At 35.6% G+C, this 15631-nt stretch overlaps 1 protein-coding gene across 13 annotated transcripts in view; it reads right to left on the bottom strand.

Moving 5' to 3' along the window:
- GPM6A (glycoprotein M6A) overlaps window positions 1–15631 on the bottom strand; it is a 253502-nt gene that overhangs the window by 96731 nt on the left and 141140 nt on the right. Inside the window, exon 1 of one of the 13 annotated variants that reach the window (XM_081523886.1) lies at window positions 11795–11947. The exons of 11 other annotated variants lie outside the window; for them this stretch is intronic. The gene's annotated coding sequence lies outside the window, so the exon portion shown is untranslated. Of the gene's footprint in view, window positions 1–11794; window positions 11948–15631 lie in introns of those variants that run through there. One more of the 13 variants, XM_081523883.1, reaches the window with a different exon arrangement.

The raw sequence follows: 15631 nt of genomic DNA, 5'->3' as shown, positions 1-15631 counted from the left end.
TAAATGTTCATTTCTTCATATCAGATCTAAATTCTTCAAACAATATGTCATTAGATTCCCCTCCCCACCCAATCTATAATACTAATATTGAAGAATTTGACATATGTATTCACAAAATGGGGATATTAATACAGTCAAATAAGAAAGCCAATCTAATTAAAAAAAAAATAAAGTATTTTATTTTGGCATAGAATCCAACAATACACAAGTTCCAAAGAGAAAATGAAAGCAATCAGGCACTGAACTTTTTAGATAAAGTAATTTAAGTCATGCGTAAACTTCACAAAAATTTTATACAATGAAGAGTATTACAAATAATGATAAGATCCTTGTAACAACTAAACAATAGAGCAAAGAATAATTGTTTACATCAACACTGTATCATCAAACAACAAGAAATCAGTAAAAAAAACCTCATGTTACAATTGTGACGGTCAAATAAAAGAGTATTTTTAAAGAGGATATAACTGACAAATTGGGCTTTCCTGGTGGCTCAGTGGTAAAGAATCCAGTTGCCAATGCAGAAGCCACAGGTTGGATCCCTGGGTCAGGAAGATCCCGTGGAGAAGGAAATGGCAACCACACCAGTATTCTTGCCTGGGAAATCCCATGGACAGAGGAGCCTGGCGGGCTCCAGTCCATAGGGTCGCAATAGAGTTTGACATAAAATAGTGACTAAACACCAAAACAACTGACGAATCACTAAAAAAGATTGCAAATTATATTTTCTATCTCTGAAATTATGAAATGATGATGTACAAAAATACTGTGTTCTCACATAGGCTGAATTAGTAATAGGTTGAATTTTATTCATTTACTCATTGTTTTAATTAAGAATGTTCATAAAATAGTTTTTATTTTTAAGGTAATGTGCTGATCCCAAAGTTGTGACCAAGCACCATTTCAATGTAGATACAAAATAAAATCAGGATATGAAGTGAGTAGATTTATGTAGTGCAAAATTTTTATTGTCTATTTTGTATGTGAATGTGTAAAATCTACCAGGCTGAGAAGTTTTGCACACATAGATGTTAGGCTAAAACCAATGGAAGCAATCACAGTCAGTCTAGAAATCTGTAAGACCATATAAAATTAGTATCACCAAAATATTTGCAGTTGAGAGAAATATCTCTATCAAATACAGTATCAACCTCACAAAATTTCAAAAAGTTGAGGAATCTAACCTCAATCATGTGTAGAAAACACATCTGAGAAGGATCCCAGACATTTTGTGGCCAATAAAAAACACAAATGAGAAAAAACGAAGTATTTCCTCTAAGATTCCTACTTAAAAAATAAATGTAAAATAACAACTATTTCTATAATGGTGTTTCTCCAAAGTTGTAGCCCCAAAAAGAAAGTGAGGAAATCTGATGCTTAGAAATGTATTCAAAATTTTATTAAAATCTCTGGATTTTTCCATTAACCCAAATGTGATTTCAGCCTGCTGAATTTTTAATTCTGTAATTAAAAATTCTGTAATTCTGCAGCCTGTAATTTTTAATCCTCTCCCACCCACTACCAAGTATGTTGTATTTCAAACTCAAGTGAAAAATATCTGACAGTGCAGAGGAAAAAAATGACTCCTTTCTTTCCAAAGTCTTGCCTTCACTACCATTTAAAGGACATATAAAGGACTATCTGGTGAAATTCAAAATAATCAAATTAAAATGGAGAAACACTTCTGATGATCAAAAACTATATAAATTGTTATAAAGCAAGTCCCGTGTGAAATACATGCCAAAACATAATCTAATGTCTTCAGAAAAGTGAATTAAAACCTCATGAAAATAGAGTTGCTTTTTCCTACCACCTTGGATTAGCATGATGTGAAAATCTAAGTTATAAATCTATAAATCAGCCCATTGGGATGAAAGGCCAAAAAGAGAGGTTATATTTTGTTTTGTACAGGATGACATTGAACTAGCATACCAAAGAGGAAAGCTTGAGGAAAAAAGCAAAAATGTCAAGAGACAGTAATCTATTGACGCTAAATTTGAGGAAATCTTCAGATTATTAAAAAAAACCCCAAGGACACAATATGCTTGGCATCACTATTAATGTGTGGTGTGAGAATCAGCATAAAATGGCAAGAAGTTAAGACAGGAGGGTTTTTTTAAAGGGACAATAAAGGCAATAATACTGAGGAAAGGCTTCTTCAAAAAGAGATCTGTGGCAGGAACCTTAAAAAAACTTTCTTAGATAAAAATTTCAATTCAATATTATACTAATCATTACACTAAGTGTCTATCCTAAAAGTGTTTCCCATTTTTTACTGACTTACCCCCTGTGTTAAGTCAATTTATATGTAAATTCTATGGAGAATTAGGTTAATGTGCCTTTTTCATGTAACTGACAGTAAGAGCAAATGTATCTTTCCACTTGGCTTCCAAACAAAGACCCAGCCAAGCCTTGAAGAGAGGAAGAGAATCTAGAAAAGCAACAGAAACCCAGACTCTGAAAGAGCAAACTGTGCTGATTCATGATGTCAAAAACTTGAGCAGCTGCCAAAAAAGTCAGGTGTGTAAGAGGTCTCTGAGCATCTTTTAACTTAGTCTCTGATATATTCAAACACTGATCTTGGAAGCACAACAAAAAGACAAAGTCTTGGTTGGCAAGAGGAAGAAGCTGCCTTGGAAAATTAATTCCATGAATAGGTGGAGTAAAAACTCCCCCTCTAAATAAGATTTAGTTTCACTGTATATTTAATTTCTAACAAAATTTAATTTTCTCTGTTAAAGGTGACTATTCGGTTTCACGCTTACAATATGACTTCCACTTCTATAAAGATTCAAAAGTTGTGTCATAAAATGAATTTAAGCAATGGCGCAAGAAATGATATACCTAAACCTCAAGTTTCTCAACTATAAAATGTTAAAAAGTGGCACCATTTACCTCACTGGTTTGTTGCAAGGCCTGGAAAATAAGAAGGCTCAAGAAGTGCCAGATAGAATAAGCATTATCACTTTTATTACCAAATTCCACTGTTTAGAGGCCAAAATGTTTAGGCTAACATCATCCCATCATCTGGCCTTAATTTTATTTCACAGACCATTCTTCCATATACCCTGGGACAACAAAGAAAACATTCTGAATTTCTCAAAACTCTTTTTCCTTACCAACCCCGAGCTTTTGTTAAGACTGTTCCTCTTTATGGAATATCATCTCACCATTTCCACCTTTCAAAGTCTTAACCATCTTTAAAGGGTTCACAAAAAACAATCACCTTTATATAAAAATCCCAAACAGAAGGGATATCAGGAAAGTCATATTCAGCCTTGTCAGGTAAAATTTCACATGTATGACCATTGCCTCCTCCCAACCCCCGCCACTAAACACATGTTCTTCAGAGACAGAAATAATGCTTTGTTTATTGCTGCATTCTTGATGATCCTTTGCTAAACAACTTAGCAAATTAATACAACTCAAATGCAGTTATACTCTGCAGTCTACATAAATTCATTGCATTTGATTAACCAGCAGAAGAACAAGTAAACAAGAAACAGTACTTTATTATCCCCAAATACTTGCAATTATGGAAATCACAAGTAAGTTGTATAAATTACATTATACAACTTGGAATTAATAATTTCTATTCCATTATTTGCATATACCATAAGGAATAGAGTCAATTAATAAATAGTTTTCAAAATTAAATAGTTTGTAAGGATTAAAAAGTTATGCTATTCTCCTTTCTTCTTTTAAGATATGGTGTTCTCCTTTGAATTACTAAAATACTATTTACATTCACAAAGGAATGTTCAATGATTATCAGTCTAAAATAAACATTTATTTTGTTCTGAATTCACTGAGTAAATTCAGTGTATAACTGGTAATACTTTGTGTTTGTAATGCATATTTGAAAAAAAATACACTGTCCTAAATTATCAGCAACAATGAAACAAAACTCAAAAAGGTAATACTAATTCTAGGTTATTTTCAAAACTTTCCTAGTTTAAAAATCATTTATTAAACTTGCTTGTGCCCCTTTTTACTTATTAAAATGAAAACTGCTTTGAATTAACTTTGTCTCCTTACAAAGTAATACTTTTCTTTCCTTTCTTTGCTATAATACTAATGTAAAACAAAAGTAAAACAAAACTACAAATTACTAAATAATTAGGCATTGCCTTGACAGTCTCATTATCATCTGTATAAGAAGCCTTCCTTGAAGTAAAATTTGTTTTAGATTAAGTCATATCAATTTCACCAGTGGAAAAAATTTTTAAGAGTTGATAAAGGAACTGAACCATTGTGAAGTATTCATGGCAAGTGTCATTTCTCTATTTTAATTAAAAATTTAAAAATTCTTTCTGACTTTCTTATTCTAAACATGCTTTAAGAAATTTGATATCTGTAAAAGACCAAATTTAATAACACAGAAAGAAAACTTGAAATGATGCACAATCTATTAAAGCACATTAAGGCCTAATTCTGATTTGTATCAAATTATATCCAGAAAAACATCTATTTCTGCTTTATTGACTATGCCAAAGCCTTTGACTGTGTGGATCACAATAAACTGTGGAAAATTCTGAAAGAGATGGGAATACCAGACCATCTGACCTGTCTCTTGAGAAGCCTGTATGCAGATCAGGAAGCAACAGTTGGAACTGGACATGGAGCAACAGACTGGTTCCAAATAGGAAAAGGAGTACGTCAAGGCTGTATATTGTCACCCTGCTTATTTAACTTCTATGCAGAGTACATCATGAGAAACGCTGGGCTGGAAGAAGCACAAGCTGGAATCAAGATTGCCAGGAGAAATATCAATAACCTCAGATATGCAGATGACATCACCTTTATGGCAGAAAGCGAAGAAGAACTAAAGAGCCTCTTGATGAAAGTGAAAGAGGAGAGTGAGAAAGTTGGCTTAAAGCTCAACATTCAGAAATCTAAGATCGTGGCATCTGGTCCCATCACTTCATGGCAAATAGATGGGGAAACAGTGGAAACAGTGTCAGACTTTATTTTTTTGCTCCAAAATCACTGCAGATGGTGATTGCAGCCATGAAATTAAAAGATGCTTACTCCTTGGAAGGAAAGTTATGACCAACCTGGATAGCATATTTAAAAGCAGAGACATTACTTTGCCAACAAAGGTCCGTCTAGTCAAGGCTATGGTTATTCCAGCGGTCATGTATGGATGTGAGAGTTGGACTATAAAGAAAGCTGAGCGCCGAAGAATTGATGCTTTTGAACTGTGGTGTTGGAGAAGACTCTTGAGAGTCCCTTGGACTGCAAGAAGATCCAACCAGTCCATCCTATAGGAGATCAGTCCTGGGTGTTCATTGGAAGGACTGATGTTGAAACTGAAACTCCAATACTTTGGCCACCTCATGCGAAAAGTTGACTCATTGGAAAAGACCCTAATGCTGGGAAGGATTGGGGGCAGGAGGAGAAGGGGACGACAGAGGATGAGATGGCTGGATGGCATCACCAACTTGATGGGCATGGGTTTGGGTAGACTCCGGGAGTTGATGATGGACAGGGAGGCCTGGCGTGCTGCGATTCATGGGGTCGCAAAGAGTCGGACACGACTGAGCGACTGAACTGACTGATATGCTTTGATATAACTACAGAAGATGAATGTATATTTTGATCATTAAAGCAGATCTAGTAAATGAAACGTGGAGATCGATAAAATTTTGTGAACTACATATGTTGAATATGTTTTGCATTTTAACATGTAAATAAATTACATTAGGAATTATGTCTGTTGATAAGGATTATTTGCACTGTATTATGGTCCTTCATTTTGCCACATTATCCCATAGGATTTACAGACAAAAATATTAAATAATTATAAAAATAAACTCTGTGGACTAAAAGTTCAAATCTGAGGAGAAAAATCAGGATTTTCTGGGGAGGTTCAGATTCATTCTGTGAATGGAATCAAATGCATAGCCTTTGAAATATTTATTAATGCTGGTTGGGTGGTTTCAGCACGTTCACACATTTTTTGACAGCACTTCCTCTGAGAGGGGAAGCCTGAGTTGAGCTGCTTGAAGATAGGATGGACTTAATGAGCCACTTTTAACAAAAACTGTCTGAAAGGGAAGTGGTAGACAGTACAGTATCTTAACCAAGTGACCAAGGATACCATTTGGTATACTAAGAATATCAACTCTGTGGTTTTCTTCCTCAAAATAAGGAAATATTGGACAAACACAAAATGAGGAAATTTTTTAAAATACTCTACCAGTACTGTTCGAAAACATCAAGGTCACATAAAACAAGGAAAGATGGAGAAATATTCACCCACTGGAGGAAACTAAAGAGACAGGATTGAACTGAGTTTGCTGGACTCGATTCTGGAACATTAAACAGCAACTGTGAATGACATTTAAATATGCAAATAAAGTCTGTGGTTAGTTAGATGGTATTGTATCAATGTTCATTTCTAACTTTTGCTAAGTTATGGAAGCAGTCAGGTAAGCTAGGTGAGCCTGCACTGAAACTTTCTGCACTATCTTTTGCAATGCTTTTGTAAACTGAAAATTATATCAAAATTAAAACACTGAAGAAAGAACGTATTCCATGAGTGCATAAAATAATCAATGTGAACTGTAATAAACTATGCAAAAACAAAGTATTATATGACTATATGACTATTAAGTAGCAACTGTGAACAGTCACAGAATAAATGCATATTCAAATCCCTACCATTAACATCACTGTCATCATGATCTCTAAATTTACTGAATGTGTAATATATATGTGTGTGTGTGTATACGTGTAATCACATATGAGAATGATCAATATTGCTAGAGGTGAAGCAGTAACAGGTTGTGATTAACAGCATATACTCTGGGACTCTGAGTCCTGGTTGCTGCATTTATCATCTATAAATCTAAGTTACCACTTCTTCATGAATCTATCTCCCCACTTCTAAAATTAAAAAAAAAAAAAGCTAGTAGCACCCACAGGAAGTGGGTAGCCAATAATGGCCACTCTTGATTCGTTCCCTCTCCTTTTATGCTGCTTCTCACATTGATGCGTGGGATCTAACTCCCCCCACCCCACCTTGAATCTGGGAGAGCTTTAATAATCCCCCTTCCCACATACAGTGTGGCGGAGACGTTCCCAGGTTTCTGAGGCTAAACTCTAAGAATCCTTGTGACTACTACCTGGATCTCTAACAGTACTTGGTCCTGGGTTGCTCCCTCTCAGAATCTAGCCGCCACACTGTGAGACATCCAAGCCACATGCAGAGGTCATATGTGTGTATATTGGCCCCGAGTCCCAGCTAAACTCGCAACCAACAGCCAACATCAACTGAGCACTCTCGGACATTCCAGCCCAGTCAAGACCCCAGATGACAGCAGATTATCTTGCAGCCAATATGACATGGAGCAGAAGAGTAGACCAGATAACCCACACAACTGTGAAAGAAAAAAAACTTAATACTGTCTTAAACTACTAACTGTCTGGGTAGTGTGTTAAGCATCATACTTCCTACCACTGTTTGGAGTTAAAGGAGTTAGGTGCACTTTATTTTAGAATTTTAACTATTGTTAGATAGAATTTTAACTATTGTTACAGTTATTATTCTCAGGTCTAGCACAATTCTCTCAAAAGTGTACCCAGACTGGCAATTCAAGTGATTTGCCTTCTCTTATGCAGAAGGAAAAAAGGCAATTCTTTTTTTAGCACTTCCATTCATTCCACTCAGCTACTGTCAATAGATTTCACATAGACCATTCATATGACTTCACTAAAAGAAATATTCTAGAAATTAACCTTGGAGTTTGAAAAAATGCATGCAGACAAATTAGCATTGTATATAATTAACGCATTCATAATTTGGATTAATTCAACAACTAGCTATTGAAGACCTGCCATGAGCCAGTGCTGGTTGGAAAGGATACAGCTATGAACAAGATAAACATGGGCCTCTCTTTGTGAAGTTTGCAGACTGAGTCCAGCAAAAAGGATGGGGGAAAAAATCACACAAGCAATTATGATAGAGTGAAATATATATTCTGACACAACAAGAAGAACAAGTATGAGAAAGCACATCATCAACATATGGTTTCCAGCCTGTGACCCAAGGAACCCACACCACTGAGCAAACTCACAGGATACCAGTGGATATTTAAAATTGTCAACTGAAAATACCATGACATCTTTCAGACACTGTTGGACTACCATTAGTAAGATAACTATTTAATACATAATGTGCTAAGTACGTCTTTCAGCCTAGAAACACTACATATTTCACCAGTTTTCCCTCATATTTTTCCCTTGAATTAATGGAATCTTTCCAATGTTGCAGCCCTTTCTTGGTCTAGCCTCCATGACCTCCAATCTATAGTCTAATATTCTCCCATCTGTCCTGCACAATACCAGACTCATTTCACCACAACCTTAAACTAATTTCACCAAACTGTGCTTTTCCAACAGAAATATGTAAAAACAAATTCACAAAACATGATACACAGACATCTTCTTTCTTTGTGTTCGAGAAACAAAATGAAACTTCATTCTTTACATAGGGATGGGGAAAAGAATCTGTGGTCGTCTTTTGGTGTTTGTTATTAACCGTTTCGGCTACACTCTAGATTTTAGCACCTCTCACAACTGACCTCCTTCTTGTTTTATTTTCTATTTCTCCCACTATCCTGATTCTTCACTCTTCAAATGTATATTCACATCCCTACCATATCAAAGGTCAAACAGCACAGGAGATAAATGACATCTCTTTCATAAGATATGACATGCGTGCGTGCGTGCATGCTAAGTCACTTCAGTCGTGTCTGACTCTTTGCAACCCCATGGTCCACAGCCCTCCAGGCTCCTCTGTCCATGGAATTCTCCAGGCAAGAATACTGGAGTGTGTTGCCATGCCCTTCTCCAGGGGATCTTCCCGACCCAAGGATTGAACCTATGTCTCTTACATCTCCTGTTTTGGCAGGCAAGTTCTTTACCACTAGCACCACCTGGGAAGCCCAAGCTATGACATACTAGACATCAAACATATCTTAAAGCTTTAGTAATATACTTAACGTGGTATGAGCTACAGAGAATTACAGCAGAAAAGGTTTACTCAAGGGTCTGACTGACAACGTACTCTCCCAAGTTACCCTTGACCATATCTGGTCTTCACAAGCATGGATCCTGTTGGCCGCTTCTTGTTCGAGACTTCTCTTCACCTTCCGTCAAGGACCCCAACACATGCTTTCTGCCCACTTTCCTGAAGTCTCTTTTCTGGCCCCTTCTAGGTCCACAAATACCTTTAGGTTGGTTTAATCAATAACACTATCATCAATGATCACATACGTGTTGATGACTTACAAGTGCAAAATTTCAACACCGATTTTTCTCCCAAATCTAAGTTCATGCATCAAACTGCTTACTGGACATCACTCTGCACAGGTAAATGAATTTGACCTATTCAAGACCGAACTTTCTGTGAAAAATCTTTTCCTTTTGTTCTTACTTCTGAGCGAAGGATACTTAATCAACAATAGAAAGCACCATTTTCTAAGCTAAGTTTTTATTCACTGGGCTATAGGCTCCAGGAAGATGAAGACTCGGTGTCTTGGAGTGTGTGTGTTCTTATTGCTATATCCTGAGTAATTTAATTAGAGCTGGCAAAAGTGGGTGCTCATTATATGTTTATTAAGTGATGAATGAATCAGCTGATAGAGGATGAAAAAATATAAATATATGCTGCAAAGTTATAACTGACAAACTTAACATTCCTGTCCACTGGTGTATCCTTTTTCCCCCAGTTTTTCTATTCATGATCTTCTCATCTTCCATTTCAGCTTTTATTTTCCTGCTCATCATTTTTCCATCTCACCCTCCTCCTCCACCCACTTTTTTTGTTCTTTTGAAGATGTTCGTTAATGTGAGCTATCTAGTCAGAGTAACTGGAAGCAGGGAGAGAGGATGGGTCTGAAAGGGAAGGACAAGACAGGGAGAGACTTTCAAAAGGAAGATGAGAAAGGTCTGAGCACAGAGTGTAAAGAAGAAACAAAGGAGAATGAAAGCAAAGAATGTCAACTGATGTGTCAGGAAAAAAAAACAAAACAAGAACAGGCAAGACGCATGAATTTTCAACCCTGAAGTTCAGGAAAATGGTCAACGTTTTTCTCACAGAAACATCTTTAAATTTGTTAATATGTATTCAGTTCATATTTTTAATGAAATCACAGAAATATAAAATAGAAACAAAAAGGTCACTGAGTTTTTAAAAATACAATATTTTTGAGTTCCAGTACTTGGAAAGATCTAACCAAAACCTCATGAGGATAATACAAGAAAGAAAACACTTGCCCTCAAAACTAGAAAACTTAAGGAAAGCACCAATTCTAAAACAAACTGAAGCTAGAATTTATTATCAATCATTGGCTAGCAGAAAAATAAAATTTTACAGAAGTGTGTATCTATCAGGGTAATTCAAGAGTTTATATTGCTTCTCAGAGTTAATATCTAAATACCAATGATGGATAATGTTTAGCCCTGTCCATCCTTCAATAATTCTGCATGAGCAAACTAGACATTTAAATATAGTGAGAATATGAATATGTCTCTCTCAAGACAAAGTTAAAAAGAAGCAAAAAATAACACACAAAGTAATAAATTAGAGCCCTTAGCTCTAGAAAAGGGGCTATGACAAAGAAATAAAGCAAAGAATTTCAAAATAAGAGTGTTGCCTTCTCTTGCACTACATGGACGTTTCATGCAACCAGGAAGTTATTATGTTTGACCACAACATGGATGGTAGGGGGATTAGCAGGCATCACGGTGCTATAAAAAGAGCCTGCATTTGAATGAGGCCAGCAGGGTTTTAGGCCCAGTTCTATCATTAATTAGCTCCTTAATCCCACACAGTTAATTTCCTCTTATAGAATGAGGATGATCTGTAAATTTCATTCTCTCAAAAATATTATAATGAACAACAGATAATGAATAATCTCTTCAACAACAGATTTTTTTATCTTGGCCTATTATAAATTATTTATATTTATAGCTGATATTCATATTTTCCATTGATTAATCAAAACATCCATACTTGAATTTTCATATAGGCATCCTAATTAAAAAATCAGATTAAAACATACCACCTTCCTTACCTTATATACTGATTGTCAAAACTGAGTTATAGAAACAGTTTAAATCTGTGCTGTCCATTTTATCTTGTCTTTTAATTTATTAGCCAGATCAGAGCAAACTAATTTTTTTTTTAAATCTTGCTAGACAGTCCATTCCTTCTCCTCCTACCACCCTAAATGTTGTCTGTATTAGATACAAAAGAAAATATATGGCAAATAATATGAAGTGTCTTATAAGGCATAATAACTTGCTTTCATTGACTACCTCCAAATTTCTTTTAGGTTAATAGCTATGTATTAGCCAAAGGGGTGGAATTGAAAAATAGATGAGAAAAAAATGAGAGTGAGCCATACCATCCGTCTTTGTCCAACACTCTGTCTCTCTCGTTAATGATTTATCCTTTCACCATCTCCTCGGTCCCTAAATTTGGCTATGGTAATACTGGCCAGCAAAGGCAGTGCCAATCTACGCCATCTGTACATGTCATCTGCCATGTGCTTCATGGAATGGCTTAAAAGGGAAAGAGCTAGATAGAAATGATCATTTACAGCAATTATGCTTGTTCTAAAGAATAATAAGCATTTTCTCTAAAAGAGGACTTTGTATTTTAAGGCTATTTCAGCCATTTCTTTTTAAAATCCATATTAAATCAAAAATATTTTTGATAAGCATCTAATTTTTTTTAAAGATATTGTTTTTTGTACGTATCCTAAGTTGATCTTATCCATACCATATAAATGAATACGGAACAGCAGAGCAATTCGTAGAACCCTCTGTCCCTCTCGCCATCCTCTGAGCAGGGCTCTCTTCCCACCAAGTTAACATCTGAGGAGCACAGTTTCTCCGTTTCTGAGCATGTTTAATCGACCACTATGGTTGTCATGCCAACCAACACAGAGAATTCTGAGCTTACATGGGGTATTTCAATACAGTGACCTAATTACTATCTGTCAACAAATTCACCAGCAAAATAAAGGGGCTAACACATTAGTAAGATTTATTTCCTGAATCTGAACTATAGAGATGTTTGCAATAAGACTGTCAACATTCTAAAAAATAATCAGAATGCTCTAAGTATCACAACTATGGTCCTTTTAATCCTTTGCCTTGGTTATTGTCTTCAGGAGTTTCTCTATTAAAAAAATGCCTGAAGTCAATATATATTTAGCTTCTCTTTTATGACAAAAGCAAATGCCTTTTGACATTTAGTTATTCTTGATGTAAAGATACCATATTCTCAAAATAGGAAATAACTGAATAGCAAAATTACCTCAATTCTGTATCATGAAATGAAAATTTATGACGACATGTGTTATGCTATATAACCTTGTTAACTATTGTTTAAGGAAGTCTTTAGTTCAAAAGCAAGAACAGCAAATCTGAAGGACTGGAGGACTTTGCAAAATGATGAAGTCATTAATTGCAAAAAAAGACATATTATTCCTTCTTGTAGAGGAAAAGAAGACCAGCATAAAGGTCAGCCCTGGGTTGGGTTGAAAAAAAAATATTCAGACTAATCCTTTAGATATAAAACATTCAAAATATTTTACTTTCATTTGACAATTTATTATATTCATGATAGTTTGCTTTTGCTATGTGTGTGTTTATGTGTGTGTATCTGTCTGTATCTGTGTCTGAGAGAGAAATATAAAAGAAGGGAGAAAATAAATTATTAAAATATGAATGTTCCTATTTCCTGGTAAATACTTCTGTATGTTTTGGACAAGAAATTATACTTTAATATAATCATTCTATGTATAGACCCTATCTAGTACCTAACAGAATATTGATGCTCAGATGAGTTTCTCCTACATAAAACATGAGATGAAAAATGCGCTTATTTTATAAGAAATAAGTAAAGATAAATAAAATGCATCAATAGAAAATATATTCTACTTCTAGTAAAGCAACAATCTAACAATGTTCTTACATTACCTTTGACATTATCAGGTTTAAAGAGCATGTCTAAAATTCATAGAAGCATAGATATGGAATTCTAGTGCATTTCCTTAATATTGAAAATAGGAAATTTAAGGTCATAGAGGTGAAATGGTTTGCCACAGGCTCACTCACCCATGCCACCCATTCAGTGGCAGTCACAGAATTTGGAGGTGACTTTGTTACTCCACACGAATTTGTAAAGTTCTTGGGTGTGCTGTTATAAATGCTCTTATATGTAAAGAAAAACTAATTTATAAAAGACTAACTTTACTTGTATAAGACTGAACTCAGGAACTGACTGCACTCATCTTAATCCAAGTTAGGAGAAGAGCGTCAGTTATCTCTTTCCTGACAGAGATGACATGGAGAATGATGGCATTAAGATGCAAGCACTAGTCTCAAACACACAAGAAACTTTGAAAATACTTTTTTGATGATAATATAAACTTGATTCTATTCATTCACAATTTTCACCCATTTAGCCTTTCATCCAATTAGCCTTCATCTTATAGTTTTTTTTCTTTATCCCTCTCTGGTTTATATTATCTCAATTTGGGTATCTTTGGAAACCAATTACTTTCTGGAGTATTTGGGGCTAGACTGCCTTGGTTTAAGACCCAGCTTCACCACTTCCTAGCTGGGTGACTGTGGGAAAATCACTAAACATCTCTGTGCTTTGGGTTCCTTATCTTTAAAGAGAGAATCATAATATCTAATTAATAGAGTTGACAGGATTGGGTAAATTAAACATAAAGCACTGGAAACAGTGCCTAGCAAGTAGTGTAACCCTAATAAATGTTAAATTTTGTTATAATTTCTTTTAGATTTACATATGTAAGTCCCTAATGGGAACTAAAATCAAACATTTATCTTGGTCATAGCCCCTCTTTGGAATTTCTATATTCAAGTATTTTTTTTTAAACACTGTAATTACACACAATAACTTAAATGAGAATTCACTTATTCAATCTATTTATTGAGTATCAATTGTTATACCACTGTACTCAGAATTTTGAATTCAAAATTAATAATTCGTGGATTTTATTTGAAAGGGAAGTCTAGGAAGTATAACTCAATGAGCTGAGTGACATGATAGAAATTTACTGGACCTTAAAGAAGTTCATGGCTTGTGATGAATGTGGGCGTCTGGCAAAGCTTCCTGAGAAACACTGGTTGAGCTGTGACTTGAGTGGTGAATGAGATTAGCAGGTAAGAAAGAGCATAAAGCAGGAAATCAGGACGGGCCAGAACACATCACAACAGGGCATGCCGTGATGAAAGAGTAAGCATTTCTGTGTGTGAAGGATGAAATCCGAGAACAGGGCTAGTGGGTTTGTTTTCCCTGTATTGTAAAGGGCCTGATACGCCAAAATAAGGATAATGGATATATTCTTACAAGGAGTGAAAGTAATGCAAGTCTTGAAGACACAGAATTCATGGATTATATTTAGTGTGAAGAAAATAATTCTAAGTAAAGCAGATAGAAATTGGATGAAGAAAATCGTAGTGAGGATAACTGCAATATTAAGACAAGAACTGATGAAGCCTCAAGAATACAACTGAACAGATAGAGATGAGACATCAGGATTAAAAGACATTTCTGAGGAAAGAGCATAAGGTGGCCAATCTGATGCTGAAGAAAATGTGGAGGGGCTTAGCAGTGACCCTTTGGCTTTCAGGTTCTGACATACCACAGTGATCGGAGTCAAGAACAAAGGATGCAGATATGGCACACACTCCTATATGGTACTCAGAGATCCAGCCCCATAGCAATCATGCCTTTCTGAAACCTCCTCCACTTGAGAAAGGGCTACATTCCTTCCTTCCTTCATTGGCTACATTTACTGACTTGCTTCTAATGAACAGAATACGGCACATGTGATGGAATGTTGTTTCAAAGATCACATTATAGAAGCACTGTGGCTCTCACCTTGCATGTTCTCTTCCTGTATCTTTTATACCCTTCATTCAAAAGAACCAGCTACCCTGTCAGGAGGCAGACCTATACTGAGAAGGCTGCAGCAAGGTGACTTGTGAGCCACAAAACAAGCGCGCTCTGACAAGTCGAGCCTTTAGATGAGACCGCAGCCATTTGCCAACAGCTTGACGGCAAGCTTTTCAATTCTAAATCCCACTGTACTTTTCTCATGAGTGTATCCTTGATAGTCTCATGTCTATTTTATGTGTGGATATTGTTTTAGCTATAGTCTGCATCCACTTCCACATCAAAATCTCCATAACCTAGTTTGCCTTGTTCAGTGACACCTGGAAGAGTTGCTGGCACCATGTAGTTATTCTAATATAATTATCTATGTATAATCACAAAATCTGCAGGTTTGAGATGACTTTCAGCAAGAATATAAAGGAAACAAAAAGTAACATACATAACATAAAGGAAAGAAAAAGTAACATACCCTAAAAGATTAATAAAAATCCACTTTGATCACCTACGATTTATCAAGTAGTGCCAATCAATTAGATGATTTATAAAAGGTATCTCCTTAAATAATTTATCAAGCTCCCTGGTGACTCAGATGGTAAAGAATCTGCCTGCGATGTGAGAGACCTGGGTTCGATTTCTGGGTCAGGAAGATCCCCTGGAGAAGGGAATGGCTACCCACTCCAA

The sequence above is a fragment of the Giraffa tippelskirchi genome, chromosome 8, assembly GCF_054371585.1.
Source record: "Giraffa tippelskirchi isolate mGirTip1 chromosome 8, T2T-mGirTip1v1.2.pri, whole genome shotgun sequence".
In the NCBI taxonomy this organism is placed as follows: Eukaryota; Metazoa; Chordata; class Mammalia; order Artiodactyla; family Giraffidae; genus Giraffa; species Giraffa tippelskirchi.
This window is presented reverse-complemented; position numbering and strand designations above follow the sequence as displayed.